The 16070-nt window shown below is 44.2% G+C and overlaps 1 long non-coding RNA gene across 1 annotated transcript in view; it reads left to right on the forward strand.

Moving 5' to 3' along the window:
- The first annotated feature begins 555 nt into the window (after positions 1-555).
- LOC117090958 overlaps positions 556-16070 on the forward strand; it is a 29758-nt gene continuing 14243 nt past the window's right edge. The window contains exon 1 of the long non-coding RNA XR_004440175.1: positions 556-1140. This is a non-coding gene — a long non-coding RNA (uncharacterized LOC117090958). The remainder of the gene's footprint in view (positions 1141-16070) is intronic.

A 16070-nucleotide genomic window follows, 5' to 3' on the forward strand; every position in this document is an offset into this window, starting at 1 on the left:
ACAAAACATTGCAAAGAGGTTGTATTTTAGAGAGAGTGAGAGAGACCAGCCACTGTTATGCTTCATAATGGGTTCTACGGATAATGGTGAAGCTATTTATATTTCATTTTACTATCCTGTTTCCACTCCTTTTGCTGTGTTTAAGAAGCTATAGATTGCCTCTAAATGCTGAGTTCCTGGGCAGTTGTTATTTTTCCTTTGTCAAAATGTTTTAAAGGATAGTCAACAACCGAAGAAGTCAATTCAAGTTGAAACGAGCCTTTATTGAATTCCCAGTGATCACAGGACAGGGCCAGACCTGGGGAAGATGAAAAGATGAGGAACCCCAATTCAAGTTTCCTGGAGATCACTGTCTGGTTGGGGAGATAGGAATGTGATTTAGTGTGGTAGGCCTAGTCTATTTGCATTCAAATCATGGTTCTGTCACTCTAGCCAGGTCCTTGGGCAAGTTCCTGAATCTCTCTGTCCCTCAGTTGCTTCATCTGTGAAATGGGAAGGATCATGATAGTACCTACCTAATAGTCATGTTCTGATGACTAAATAAGCTAGCATACAGGAACTTCTCAGAAGAATGTCTAGCACTCAAAAAAATGTCGAAGTTTTCTTTCTTTCGTATTTTAATTTGTGTCTGGTTCTGATGTTTCCCCAATACTTCTCAGGTATACCTTGGGATCAAAAATCAGCATGGTGATTTTTGGCGATGGTCACTGTGATGGTTAATATTAATTCTCAACTTGATTGGAGTGAAGGATGCAAAGCATTATTCCTGGATGTGTCTGTTAACATCTGACTGGGAGAGGCAGACCCACCCTCAAACTGGGTGGGCGCCGTCTAATCAGCTGCCAGCACGGCTAGGATAAAAGCAGCCAGAAGAACATGAAAAGACTAGACTGGATGAGTCTTCCAGCCTCATCTTTCTCCTGTGCTGGATGCTTCCTGCCCTGGAACATCAGACTCCAAGTTCTTCTGCTTTTGGACTCTTGGACTTGCACCAGCGGTTTGCCAGGGGCTCTCAGGCCTTCGGCCACAGACTGAAGGCTGCACTGTCGGCTTCCCTAGTTTTGAGGTTTTGGGACTCGGACTGACTTCCTGGCTCCTCAGCATGCAGACGGCCTATTGTGGGACTTCCCCTGTGATCGTGTGAGTCAATACTCCTTAATAAACTCCCCTTTATATACACATCTATCCTATTAGTGTTGTCCCGCTAGAGAACCCTAATACAGTTACATATACCCCAAAATTCCCTCACAAGTCCCATGGGAAGCAGCTACACTGGCCATCCATAGATCATCTCTCAATACAGTAAGTCCTGCCCAGCCAGTTGATCCCACGTTATTATTTGGTTGGGAACCAGATGAAGCGTTTCCTAGTATTTAGAGGTCAAATTGTAGGAGAAATGTTAATCTTTCAATATTGTAAAAACATGTATAAATACTGGACACCTACTCAGGGCAGCAAAGGGCCACATGGGAAAAGAAGCTGGTGATTCCTGAGACTGGTGAAGGATCAGCCATCTGCAGCTGCCACCTTAACCTCACCCTGGACATGCTCCCATTCCACAGCCTGCAGAAGCAAACTGCCTGTCCTTATTATATTATTCTGACTTTCTCTTCACAAACATACATGACTGAGTCCATGTACATTAAAGGCTTATGGGATGCAATTTTCTGTGTTTAATTTTTTTTTTTTCTTATTTTTTGGAGACAGAGTCTTACTCTGTCTCCCAGTCTGGAGTGCAGTGGTGCCATCTCGACTGACTGCAACCTCTGCCTCCCGGGTTCAAGCAATTCTTGTGCCTCAGCCTGGGATTACAGGCACACACCGCGCCAGGCTAATTTTTTGTATTTTAGTAGAGACAGGGTTCTACCATGTTGCCCAGACTGGTCTCAAATTCCTGAGCTCAGGCAATCCACCCCCTCGGCCTCCCAAAGTGCTAGGATTACAGGCGTGAGCCACCGAACCCAGCCCAATTCCCTATATTTAATTCTGCTTAATATTAAGACAGTTCGGAAATGGTAGATATCCGGCCACATTTGGCATCTGGGGTTCCCAATCCACTTTTACCTGGTAAAAATGTTAGAAAGTCTGACAGCTGGAGTTCCAAGCATGAGACTTGAGTCCAAAGCCTGGCACCACAGTTTACCAGGAGGTGACCCAGGGCTGGTCACTTCATCTCCTTCAGCGTTAGTCTCCTCCTATGAAAAAGAGGATCTTGAAAATATTCACTGCCGACAGTTGCTGAGAGATGAAGGTTAAGTGCACATAATTGTTAGATTTTAAGTGCATTCACAGCCAGGTGTGGTGGCTCACACCTGTAATCCCAGCACTTTGGGAGTCTGAGGTGGGAGGATCCTTGAGGTCAGGAGTTTGAGACCAGCCTGGGCAACATAGTAAGAACCCATCTCTACAAAAAATAAATTTAAAAAAACTAGAATCAGCCGGGCATGGTGGCTCACACCTGTTATCCCAGCACTTTGGGAAGCCTAGATGGGCGGATCACCTGAGTTTGGGAGTTCGAGACCAGCCTGACCAACATGGAGAAACCCCATCTCTACGAAAAATACAAAATTAGCCAGGCGTGGTGGTGTGCACCTGTAGTCCCAGCTACTAGGGAGGCTGAGGGAGGAGAATTGCTTGAACCCAGGAGGCAGAGGTTTCAGTGAGCCAAGATTGCGCCATTGCACTCCAGCCTGGGCAGCAGGCTTAAACCCCATCTCAAAAAAAAAAAAACTAGAAAGTGCATTCATGTATCATTTACTATCTCGACAAATTTAGCATGGTACCAAGGTCTAAGTGAGTCTGAGAGACTAAGTCTAAGGGTTTAAGTCAGTCCCTGACCTCAAGAAGCACCCAGCTATGTGGAGAAGGTGTCATAGCAAATGTATAATGCCACTATGGCGTGGCAAGTGTGATCACCATTATCTCTGAGTACCTGCCAATACTCCAGTCTTTTTGTAGCTTCAAATAAAATGATCTGTTTTGTTTTGACAGTTAATACATGCTTGGACAGCTTCTGTTATATATTTTGGAAGAGAAACACAATTTGGGTTATATATACACTCTGAATATGTATATCCTTCCAAGCCATGATATTAGGAGGATTGACCAGTACAATTAGTCTTTTTCAAAAAAGACTTATTTATTTTTAACGTTTATTTTAGGTTTAGGGGTACATGTGCAGAGTTGTTGTATAGGTTCATTGCATGTCACGGGGATTTGCTGTACAGATTATTTCATCACCCAGGTAATAAACATAGTACCCAATAGGTAGTGTTTCTATCCTTTCCCTCCTCCCATCCTCTACCCACAAGTAGGCCCTGCTGTCTGCTGTTCCCTTCTTTGTGTCCATGGGTGCTCAATGTTTAGCTCCCACTTATAAGTGAGAGTATGTGGTATTTGGTTTTCTGTTCCTCCGTTAGCTCATTTCAGATCATGGCTTCCAGCTCCATCCATGTTGCTGTGAAGGACATGACCTCACTCTTTTTTATGGCTGAGTAGTATTCTATGATGTATATGTACCACATTTCCTTTATTCAGTCTACCGTTGATGGGCATTTAGGTTGATTCCATGACTTTGCAATTATGAATAGTGCTGCGATGAATATATATATGCATGCAATGAATATATACATGCATATGTCTTTATGATAGAACAGTTTATATTCCTTTGGGTATATACCCAGTAATGGGATTGCTGGGTTGAATGGTAATTCTGTTTTAATTTCTTTGAGAAATCGCCATACTGCTGTCCACAATGGCTGAACTAATTTACATTCCTACCAGAGGTGTATAAGTGTTCCCTTTTCTCTACAGCCTTGCCAGCATCTGTTATTTTTTGACTTATTAATAATAGCCATCCTGACTGGTGTGGATGCTCTCTCATTGTGGTTTGGATTTGCATTTCTCTAATGATTAGTGATATTGAGAATTTTTCTATATACTTTATTGGCCACATGCATGTCTTCTTTTGAAAAGTGTCTGTTCATGTCCTTTGTCCACTTTTTTAATGGAACTGTTTGTTGTTTTGTTTGTTAATTTAAGCTCCTTATAGATTCTGGATATTAGACATTTGTCAGATGCATAGTTTGTGAATATTTTCTCCCATTCTGTAGGTTGTCTGTTTACTCTGGTTGATAGTTTCTTTTGCTGTGCAGAAGCTCTTTAGTTTAATTAGGTCCCATTTGTCAATTTGTGTTTTTGTTACAATTTGCTTTTGACATCTTCATTATGAAATCTTTGCCAGGGTCCATGTCCAGAATGGTATTTCCTAGGTTACCTTCCAGGGTTTTTACAAGTTTTAGGCTTTATATTTAAGTCTTTAATCCATCTTGAGTTGATTTTTGTATGTGGGGTAAGGAAGGGGTCCAGCTGCAATCTCTTCCGCATATAGCTAGCCAAGTATTCCAGCACCATTTATTGAACAGGGATTCCTTTCCTCGTTGGTTTTTTTGGTCAACTTTTTCAAAGATCAGACAGTTGTAAATATGTGGTTTTATTACCAGGCTCTCTATTCTGTCCCATTGGTCTTTATGTCTGCTTTTGGACTGGTACCATGCTGTTTTGGTTATTGTAGCCTTATAGGATAGTTTGAGGTCAGGTAATGTGATGCCTCCAGCTTTGTTCTTGTTGCTTAGGATTGCCTTGCAATTTGGGCTTTTTTTTTTTTTTCTTTTTGTTCCATATGAACTTTAGAATGGTTTTTCCTAATTTAGTGAAAAATGCCATTAGTTTGATAGGGATGGCCATGAATCTGTAGATTCCTCTGGGCAGTATGACCATTTTAACAATATTGATTATTGCTGAGCATGGAATATTTTTCCATTTGTTTGTGTCATCTCTGATTTCTTCAAGCAGTGTTTTATAATTTTCATCATAGAGATCTTTCACCTTCCTGGTTAGTTGTATTCCTAGATATTTTATTCTTGTCGTGGCTATTGTGAATGGGATTGTGTTCATGATTTGGTTCTCAACTTGGATGTTGTTAGTGTACAGAAATGCTACTGATTTTTGAACACTGATTTTGTATCCTGAAACTTTGTTCAATCAGTCTTTTTTGGTTCAGGAAAATAATTTTGAATGACTGTTCATGATTAAATCAAACAGATTTGTTTTCCACTAGCAAATAGTAGTTCATCGTTATTGAGTGCATGCTGTGCATATTTTCTACTGAAAAGTAGTCCAGTTTGGCATCACATGGGCTCTAGCATTTATTAGCCTCAGGGTCTCCTCTGAAAAATGGGCCGGAATAGCACCTACCTGATAGGGTCAATGTGAGGATTCAGTAGGGTGGCTTGGTACCACAAGAAACATTCAATAATGGCAATAATCACCATTGTCCTTGCAGAAGAAGCCTGGGCAGGAGAGAGGTTTCTTTTTTTGTGCTGAAAAAATCTTTGTGACTGTTCTGACCTCTTCAGGGAGACCAGTGGTGTCCAGTTTAAGAGGGGTTATGGCCGGGTGCAGTAGCTCATGCCTGTAATCCCAGCACTTTGGGAGACTGAGGCCAGTGGATCATTTGAGGTTAGGAGTTCAAGACCAGCCTGACCAACATGGCGAAAGCCTGTCTCTTCTAAAAACACAAAAATTATCCAGGCGTGGCAGCTTGTGTCTGTAATCCCAGCTACTTGGGAGGCTAAGGCACGAGAATTGCTTGAAACTGGGAAGTAGAGGTTGTGGTGAGCCAAGATCATGCCATTGCACCCTAGCCTGGGCAACAGAGTGAGACTCCATCTCAAACACACACACACATACACACACACACACACACCTCCCCATAAAAGAGAGGTTAGAGTCTCATGTCAGCATGTAAGGCAAAAATGAATCGGGTTAAATTACCCTTGAAAATTCTCTTCCCGGCCAGGGGCGGTGGCTCACTCTTGTAATCCCGGCACTTTGGGAGGCCGAGGGGGGCAGATCACGAGGTCAGGAGATCGAGACCACCCTGGCTAACACGGTGAAACTCCATCTCTACTAAAAATACAAAACATTAGCCGGTCGTGGTGGCAGGGGCCTGTAGTCCCAGCTATACTCGGGAGGGTGAGGCAGGAGAATGGCATGAACCCGGGAGGCGGAGCTTGCAGTGAGCCGAGATCGCGCCACAGCACTCCAGCCTGGGTGACAGAGCAAGACTCCGCCTAAAAAAATAAAAAGTAAGGTATATATGATATTGTTTTTTTTTGAGACGGACTCTCGCTCTGTCGCCCAGGCTGGAGTGCAGTGGCCAGTTCTCAGCTCACTGCAAGCTCCACCTCCCGGGTTTATGCCATTCTCTTGCCTCGGCCTCCGAGTAGCTGGGACTACAGGCGCCCGCCACCTCACCCGGCTAGTTTTTGTATTTTTTAGTAGAGACGGGGTTTCACCGTGTTAGCCAGGATGGTCTCGATCTCCTGACCTCGTGATCCGCCCGTCTCGGCCTCCCAAAGTGCTGGGATTACAGGCTTGAGCCACCGCGCCCGGCCTATGATATTGTTTAGAGAACATTCAGGTTAGAGAGCCACTAAGTCAGACCATAGAAGGGAGTGGAAGATATGTTTACCTACAGCTGCCTGGGCATTGCAACGGTTCTGTCTCTAAGGAAGCGAGTCTCAAGTAGGGGCAATGTTTGTCCCCTGGAGGACATTTGACAATGTCTCGAGACATTTTTGATCATCATTCCCAGAGCAAGGTATGCTGTTGGCATCTAGTAGGTAGAGGCCAGCGATGCTGCTCAACATCCTGCAGTGTACAAGACAGCCCCAAGAGCAAAGAATATCCAACCTGAACGCCAGCAGTGCGAAGGTTGAAAAGCTCTGCTCTGCTATCAAGTCACACTTAGGAATGAGGGATGGGTAGAGCCTGCTAGGATGTTTCTGTTTGTCCTGGGGTTTAATTAGATGCCATATATAAGAGCCCTTAGCTCAGGGCCTGGCACACAGTAGGTGCTTAATAAACATTTGCTGGGTTTGAGGTTAAAGCTTACTTGATGGGGCCTACTCTATACACTCTGTTTTTTTGAAATGTGGTGGGGAAGAATTCACCACCTGCTTCCTGTCTTTCTAAGCAAAGCACTTCTGTTTCACCCTGTTCACCAGTGTTGGTTCCCATGGTGGTATCTTATCCGAGAGGCTCTGAAGCCAGAACAAAAATCGGTTATGATTCCACTGTACCACTAGGACCAAAACTTTCTTGGTTTTTGTTTGTTTGTTTTTTGTTTTCTTTTGCTTTTTAAGAGAAGGGTCTCACTCCAGCCCAGGTTGGAGTGCAGTGGCGTGACATCACGACTCACTGCAGCCTCAAACTCCTGGGCTCAAGAGATCCTCCTGTCTTAGCCTCCCAAGTAGCTAGGACTACAGGTACGTGCCACTACACCCCACTAATTTTTTAAAAAAATTTTCGTAGAGTTAAGTCTTGCTGTGTTGCCCAGGCTGCTCTCTAACTCCTGGCTTCAAGTGATCCTCCCACCTTGGCTTCCCAAAGTGCTGACATTACAGGTATGAGCCACCATGCCCAGTCCTAGTGCAGAAACTTTCTAATTTGGATTCAAAACTAACAACTGTTCAGCTCTATATGGACAACCTTCTCTTGCACCACATGATTTCTGCAAAAGGAACTGTCACAAACACAAACTCTACTTCCCCCTAACAGGCTGGATCTGAAATGGGAGTTCATGAGTCCAAGGCAAGGGAGTTGGAGGGTGGTTGGACTGCACAGCCTAGAAAACTCTCAAGGCCCACAAAAGCAAGAAATTTGCTTTTAAAGGAAAGAAATATTTCCATTTCACTTCAACTCCTAATGCATCACATAACTCTAACATCATTCCTGGTCCAACTGAAATATTTGAATCCAAATAGTCCTTAAGTCATTTGGATCCCATTCAAATGTGAATTCATCTATTTAATCACTCTTCCTCTTATTTTTGAAATAAAGACTAATATTGAAAGTTAAGAGTCTATTTGTTAATTTTTTTCATTTAAGATTTAATATAGGTTTGATCACCACTGCTTTCTTCCCCATCATTACCTTCTCATCATTGTCTTGAAGTTCCTAAACTTGTCTTTTTCTATTTTTAAACTTTCCCTTTATTTAAGTATTGTGGACAGCAGGCTGACTGAATAATGATGAATATGATTAATATTCAGACTTAACAAGTCTTACTAAAAGACCTTTTTATTCCAAAGGAAGGGACGTGATGTTTTGGCAGCATATGGTGTCACAGTGACAGAGTCAAATGCTAGAGTAACCCAATGCAGGGATATAGCATGTCTTAGCCATACTTACACTGAGAGGGAGTCACATATGTAACAGCCTATTCAGATAGGTCCAGAGAAGGAAAGGGATTTTCCCACCATGGCATCTTTCTGTTTCACATCTGTCTTGGGAGTTTTCGTGAATTGAAATGCTGACTTGGTGTATCTGTACGAAATGGAGTGAGACACATTATACTCAGAAGCACAGCACCTTCTCCTTGAAGCTCTCCTTCTACTAGAACAGCTATGATAGAAGAGAAGACTATACTAGGATCCAGGAATGACAAATACACAGCCCGTCCACCACTCTCCGTGGCCCTGCTCACGGCAGACATTACCATTCCATCACAGCACCCTTCCCCTCCCCATATAGAGAACCCAGACTTAGAGTCACAATATTCTCCCAAAACCATTCAGGCAATCACTGCCAAGTGATGTCAGGGTAAGCATGCAAAACAGAAATGATTTTTAACCTCTATTAGGTAAAGAAGGATACACTTAGAAGAGCACGGAAAGATTGTCACCACCACATTCTTTTCCAGAAACCTTTTCAGTGCTCCAAATCCTACTCAACTGCCCTGAGTAACTGAGAGCTTGGCCTGCTCATTTGCCCAAAGGTTCGGAAGAGAAGAGGGAGAAGCTGGTTTTGCTTTCTACATGGCAATTGGGTTTGAAAATTTGCCTCAGAGTTACTGAGTGTGTGGAAACATAAATTGAGTGAATTCACTGTTTTTTTTTGTTTGTTTGTTTTTTGTTTTTTTTTTGGAGATGAGGGATGGCTTTTGCTCTGTTGCCCAGGCTGGAGTGCAGTGGCACAATCTCAGCTCATTGTAACCTCCACCTCCCGGGTTCAAGTGATCTTCCCACCTCAGTCTCCCAAGTAGCTGGGACTACAGGCATGTACCACCACCCGCAGATAATTTTTGTATTTTTTTGTAGAGACAGGGTTTTGCTATGTTGCTCAGGCTGGTCTCAAATTCCTGAGCTCAAGTGATTCACCTACCTTGGCCTCCCAAAGTGCTAGGATTACAGGTGTGAGCCACCATGCTTGGCTTAACCTTATTTTTTAATACAGCCTGAATCCACAGTTTTAAGCAAAATGCAGATTTTATTTATATGTAATTTTCCTCTTGAAATCATACAAGATACGCTCCCTAAATAAAACAAATAAAAAACCCTACGACTACTGTTTTTCCTCCTTGAATTTCCAGTGTTATTACTATAGGGATTTTTTTTTTTTTTTCCCAAATAAGTCCCTAGTACCACTTTATCCATGAGGCCTCAGTCTGAGGTGGAGCTTTAAAAACAATCTAGAACTAAGATCAATTCTACCATTTTATAATTTGCTCAGTAAGATGGGAAAAAAAAGTATATGATTTTCAAGTACTTTCTACATTCTTGACTAAAACCGGCAGTTTTTTTTTTTTCTTTAAGCAAATGAAATTCTCTGGGTACTTACTGTAAGAGGATTTTAGTCATTGGAGACATTTAAAAAAAGATCTCAAGCGAGAATTTTTCTTCACATTTTTTTCAAAGGGATATTTACCCTGGAAAATGCTACATTTAGAAAAATTGTGCCTTAGATGACAACAAGCCCACTAAGTTTTGCTGATTTGAAGTTGGGGGGAGGAGAGTGGGGTGGAGGAGGTTGGAGGCTGTGTGAAGAGAATTCTATTTACCCATGAGCCAAGCATGATTTTGGAGTTCATTTTCATTCATTTATTTTCATTTATTCATTCATTCATTCATTCATTCAATCAATCAACAAACACATATTGAGGGTCTGCCATATGCAGAGTGCTGTGCTAAGCAATAGAATTATAGCCATGAACAAAACACTGTCTTCAACTTCCCAACCCCTCTCAACCTGGTACTGTCAGAGAATGACACCCTAATGTCCTAAGATGGTAGTTCTCAATGGGGGACAACATTACCCCCCAGGGGACTTGGACAATGTCAGGAAACATTTTTTGGTTGTCACAACTTGGGGATAGTGCTGCTGGCATTTAGTTGGTAGAGGCCAGGGATGCTGCTAAACATCCTGCAATGCCTAGGACAGCGCCCACAATAAATAATTCTCCAGCCCAAATGTCAGTGGTAAGGACCCTGCCCAGTCCAGGCGCAGAGACTCACACCTATAATCCCATTACTTTGGGTGGCTGAGGCAGGAGGATCGCTTGAGGCCAGGACTTGAAGACCAGCCTGGGCAGCATAGCAAGACCCCATCTCTACCAAAAATTAAAAAATAAAAAATTAGCCATGCATGGTTAGGTTCACCGGTAGTCCCAGCTACTTGGGAGGTTGAGGTGGGAGGATTGCTTGAGCCCAGGAGCTGGAAGCCACAGGGAGCTATGATCACACCACTGCGCTCCAGCTCCAGCCTGGGGTACAGAGTGAGACTTTGTCTGTAAAAGAATACAAATTAAAACAAACAAACAAACAAAACCACCTACCCTAAGGCATCTAAGGTATGTAATGAATTAACTTGTAGCTAATGGCTCTAGTTAAGCACCATCCTTAGGTGAACCGAGAGAGTAGTAGCTCAATTCATTTTCAGTCAGGCTTTATTTTGTCATGGAACTCTGATCGAGAAAGGTTGGTACCGTGGCTACTCAGAGCATGGTCCATGCATCTACATCCCCTGGGAACTTGTTAGAAATGCAGAGTTGGCCAGGCATGGTGGCTTATGCCTATAATCCCAGCACTTTGGGAGGTCGAGGTGGGTGGATTACTTGAGGTCAGGAGTTCAAGACCAGCTTGGCCAACATGATGAAACCCCATCTCTACTAAAAATACAAAAATTAGCCAGGCATGGTGTTGGGCACCTATAGTCCCAGCTACTCGGGAGGCTGAGGCAAGAGAATCACCTGAGCCTGGGAGGCAGAGGTTGCAGTGAACCAAGATTGTGCCACTGCACTCCAGCCTGGGCAACTGATCGAGACTCTATCTAAAAAAGAAAGAAGATGCTTTGTGTCTGGAGTTCAGCGAGTGAAGAGTGATCAGAGCTGAGAATGGTGAGGCCAGCAGGACATGAGGGACTTTATTCTAGGAGCAAGTGGGAACAGTTCTTCTGGGCTTGATCCTCAGCCCCTTATCCGGTGTGGCACAGGCAGGGATGCTATTTGTGACCATGGGACAGGATGAGGCTGTTCTAAGCAGCTGCGAGAACTGGTCAGACCAGGGTCGGAATCCCACGAATGGTAATTGTCCCAGGTGACCCAAGTCTGCCGTGAGACAGAGCGAGAACAATGCCGATTGGGCCACATGGCTCCCCCACCCCACTGACTTAAGGCTACAGAGTCATTATGTCAATATATTTTTGTACAGATTTTGTAGTTTATGACACATTCTGGCAACGTTTAGATGCAATTTCAATGAGCCAGAATGTAGTACTGTAAACCCAAAACTGGATATCCCTTAAAGCTGTTAGAATCTGGCAGGAGACCTGCTCCCAATTACAAGCACAGTTTCCAACTTCACTGTTCCCATCCTCAAAGCACTGAAAACAAAATCCATTTTTAATGAGGAACTACCAAACACTTTGCATTCTGTTAATGTCCCCTTTGGGCTTCCAAGCACCAGCATACCTTACACACAAGGATTGACCCCTGCTAACTGATTACCAGGGCAAGGGAACTTCTGCAGGTTTCCCTCGCCGGCACAAGTATGACGACTGAATGAATGGGCATTAAGTCATTCTGTTGTCATCTTCTTCCATGTCTATCAGCACATGGACGGCCTATGGGGCCGGGTGGGGATTCAGGTTCAAAAGAAGTCATTTGCTCACACAGACAGTATACATTCAGCTGCCTGTCTCCCTAGCATACGACTCATCTTACAAACCATCCATTATCCACTCGGTAACTGGCAAATGTGAACTTGGCCAATGTCGAAGCAGAATGATGAGATTCAAGTTAGAAGAAGTGGGAGAAAGTGGGAAAGTACAAAGAGGAACCAGACGGTTTTCCAACCTGTAAGAACATGTTGTATTTACCAGGCCCGGTACAAAAGCCAAACTCTGTTCCCGTTGTTTGTCTTCTGCTCGGGGGCCTGGGTTATGTTTGGTGCAAATAGGACAGTGCACCCCCTCACTTCCATCTGATGATTGGCGTATTGTTTAGAGACGATGAGGGGTAATCTTGTGCTCTGGAGGAAGTTGGCAAGAAAGTTTAATTCTATTAAAAGAAACGCGCGGTCAGGATTTGGTTTCCTATTCTGAGTCAAGGCAGAGAAGAGAGTCAGAAATTCCAACCCAGAGGGTCAGGACGGGCTCCAGGACCTCTTGAATCACATCTGAAACATGTTCCCCAAGCTCCTTTCTCCTCCCTGTTCTTACAACTGGCCAACTGGGATTACACAACTTGCACTAATTTTATCCCACATGTGGCTGTTTCTTATTAGGAGCCTGTACCTTTTTTTTTCCTATGCCATGTCATCTCTCTTGAATCAGGTGAGTAACTCCACTTCTTAACAGGGAGATTCTGTTCATTCTCTTGGCTGGAGTCAAGAAATGTGCACTTAACTTTTTCTTAAAGTGTGAACCTTTATGTTTTTAACCCCGTCATCTGCCTTTCTCTCGCTTAAGTCTTGCTTTCCCCATTTGAAGAGCTCTGCTCAACCAGCAACCAATGGAAAAGTGAACATTGGGTGTCAATCAACAGAATGTTTTTGGTCACCCAATACCCAACAACTGTTTCTAGAGGGTTTTGTTTTCTCCCCCACCAAACTGGTGCCTTTTTTTTTTTTTAACTGAATTCACCAGATGTTTTGGCAGTGCATAAAACCTGGCTTTCCTGCCTTCCAACTGGATGAAATTGGATCCAAATCACAGCACGTTGCCTCCGCTTCACCAACCAAGTTCTTAATGGTTCTTGAGAATAATGCAAAGATTGAGATCAGTTTTTCTTTAGGCATTGGGACTATCAGATACAGGTGTTAGCATTTTCCGGCTTCAGGGCCTTGCAGTGTTTCTAGGGAAGCCCCAGATCCATGAGTATGAGTGGGTTTCCCTACTGTTACCTTGCTTCATCATTTCAATTTTTCTGGCTGTGTATCAGAAACTGCAAAATCGCACCCCAAAACCCCTCTGTGGAGGGTGAAATGCAACAGTGGAACACGCATGATTCAATCACATCTGGAGGAAAACTGTTAGGCAGTTTCAATTCCATCTTTGCAACTCCAGGCCTCCCCGAGCCAGAGGGAGAAGCAGGACTCCTTCATCGGCCTCCAGTCCCTCTCCCCCATGCCCTGTTTGGCTTAGCACAAGCCCGAGCGTGCCATGCCACCTCGCCAGACCTTGCCAAAATCCGTGAATGGCACAGAACGCACATTAAACAGATGGAATGCAACATACATGTAAAGAAATAAGAGCTTTGCCAGGAAAGTTGGCAGCGGCTCCAGAATGCTTTAAACAGTGTGGGGAGGGGGTGGGTAGGGAGAGGGAGCCCAGAGTCGGAGAGGCTGCCTCCTTCTCCAAAGCTGTTTCTTTTACAGCCATGACCTGTTCTGCCAGTCAAGATAAATACCGTGTTAAATGCCCCCTTTTACTGGCTCCTGGTACCTTGGCAATGCAGTTTGAAATATGACCTGCTCTCATTGGAAAAATGTCCTTTTAAGTGAGTGGAAAGGAGGTACTCCTAACCAGTAAGTAGGAAGGTTGTGGATGGCGGAGCGTTCTGAACACAGACACGCTTGGGAAGTAGATGGAATCGCCATGGAGTCAGTACTGCTCGTTTATAAGCCACTGCCTTTAGAAAGTTCGTCGCAGACACAGAGTCACGACTGGGGAGCGTGGAGCTCGATGTCAAGGCTTTTCTGGCACCTTTGGCTTCAGCAGGAAAAATGAAACGGCAGCCCAGCATGGCTGGCTATTTCACAAGGCACCTCGGGACAACCCCGCCTTTCCTATACAAGAAGAAAATGTACAGGGCTAACCAGGTGCGGCCACAGTTCAACCCACTCAGGCTATTTAGCTTTGCCGGTCCCCACAGTCACAGGACGTTCGGTAAACACGGCAGCCACTTGCCACACACGTGAGAAGCTAGATGGATCTGCCCAAAAGGTTTGCCATCACAGCAGACGTTCACGAAACAATTTCTGCATGCCAGGCACATGCCAGGCATAGTTAATGAATCATCCCCCTATCTCCCTAGGTAGGCAAAACACTACCCCTGTTTCCCCTATGAAGAACCTGAGGCTCAGAGAGGTTGAGTAACTTGTGCAGGATTTCACAGCTATTCAAAAGGAAGCTGGAATTTGAACACAAGTCTGTCTGGTTGGTTGGACGTCGTGGCTCACGCCTATAATCCCAGCACTTTGGGAGGCCAAGTGGGGTGGATCACTTGAGGTCAGGAGTTCGAGGCCAGCCTGGCCAACAAGGTAAAACCCCGACTCTACTAAAAATACAAAAATTAGCTGAGTGTGGTGGAGTGCGCCTGTAATCCCAGCTACTTGGCAGGCTGACCAGGAGAACTGCTTGAACCCGGGAGGCGGGAGTTGCAGTGAGCCAAGATCAAGCCACTGCACTTCAGCCTGAGCAAGAGAGTGAGACTGTGTCTCAGGAAAAAAAAAAAAAAAGTCTGTCTACTCTTAATGATTAGACTGTAAGGGCCCCATGCTGGCTTCTACCAAAATGCTCAAGGTACACATGTTGCAGAATCGTCTTCTTCATCCTTAGAACTGCCCAGTATAGGCAAGTGGTTGCATTCCCCATTAAAGATGCTACAGGATGTATCAGTTTCTTGGGGCTTCTATCACAAATTATCACAAACTAGGTGGCTTAAAACAACAGACATTTATTCAATCACAGCTCTGGAGGCCAGAAGTCTAAAATCAAGGCATCGGCATGGCTGTTCTCCCTCCAAAGGGACTAGAAGAAGCCTTCCTTGCCTCTTCCAGCTTTGGTGGTTGCTGGACTCTTTGACTTGTGGCTGCATCACTCTCATCTCTGCCTCCATGGCCTTCACCTATGTGCATGTCTTCCTCCCTTATAGTCTCTTATAAAAGCATCTCTATTGGATTTAAGGCTCATCTTAATCAAGATGGTCTCATCTCAAGCCCCTTAATTAATTATACCTATAAATATTGTTTTCCTTTCCTTTTCTTTTGTTTTAGAGATGGGATCTTGCTCTGTCACCTGGGCTGGAGTGCAGTGGTACCATCAAGGCTCACTGCAGCCTCGACCTCCCAGGACCAAGCTATCCTCCTGCTTCAGCCTCCTGAGTAGCCAGGACCACAGGCATGCACCACCATGCCCAGCTAACCTTTTTACTTTTTGTAGGGATGGATTCTCCTTATGTTCCCCAGGCTGGTCTCAAACTCCCGGCCTCAAGCAGTCCTTCTGCCTCAGCCTCCCAAAGTGCTGGGATTACAGGTGTCAGCCACCATGCTGGGCCTCTTTTTTCTAAATAAGGTCACATCCCCAGGTTCTAGGAATTTGAACCTGGATCTTTTGGGAGGCCATTTTTCAGCCTACCATGCAGAAAGATGCCAGTGGCACATGAGGTGATTCATTCAATAAGAGTCTTTCCAATTTTGCAGATCTGCAGGGATCATTATAGAATTTAAAAAAATATTTCCACCGTTCCATATCCTTTTTTGAAACCAACGAGTATCATAACCAATATTTAAGAAACTCTCACCAAATCCCGCCACTTAGTAAGTGTCATGTAGTCCTCATAAGTACCCTGCAACAGATACTGTTCTTCCTCACTGAACAGGGTAAGAAAATAAAACTATGAGAGGTTAAGAGCCTTGCCTAAGATGTCACAGCCAGGAATGGGTAAAGGTGGGATTGAACTTTCAATCTTTCAGGCTCTGGAGTCTTGAGTTTTTATGCAGGATGCT

The sequence above is a fragment of the Trachypithecus francoisi genome, unplaced genomic scaffold, assembly GCF_009764315.1.
Source record: "Trachypithecus francoisi isolate TF-2019V2 unplaced genomic scaffold, Tfra_2.0 Lachesis_group11, whole genome shotgun sequence".
NCBI lineage: Eukaryota > Metazoa > Chordata > Mammalia > Primates > Cercopithecidae > Trachypithecus > Trachypithecus francoisi.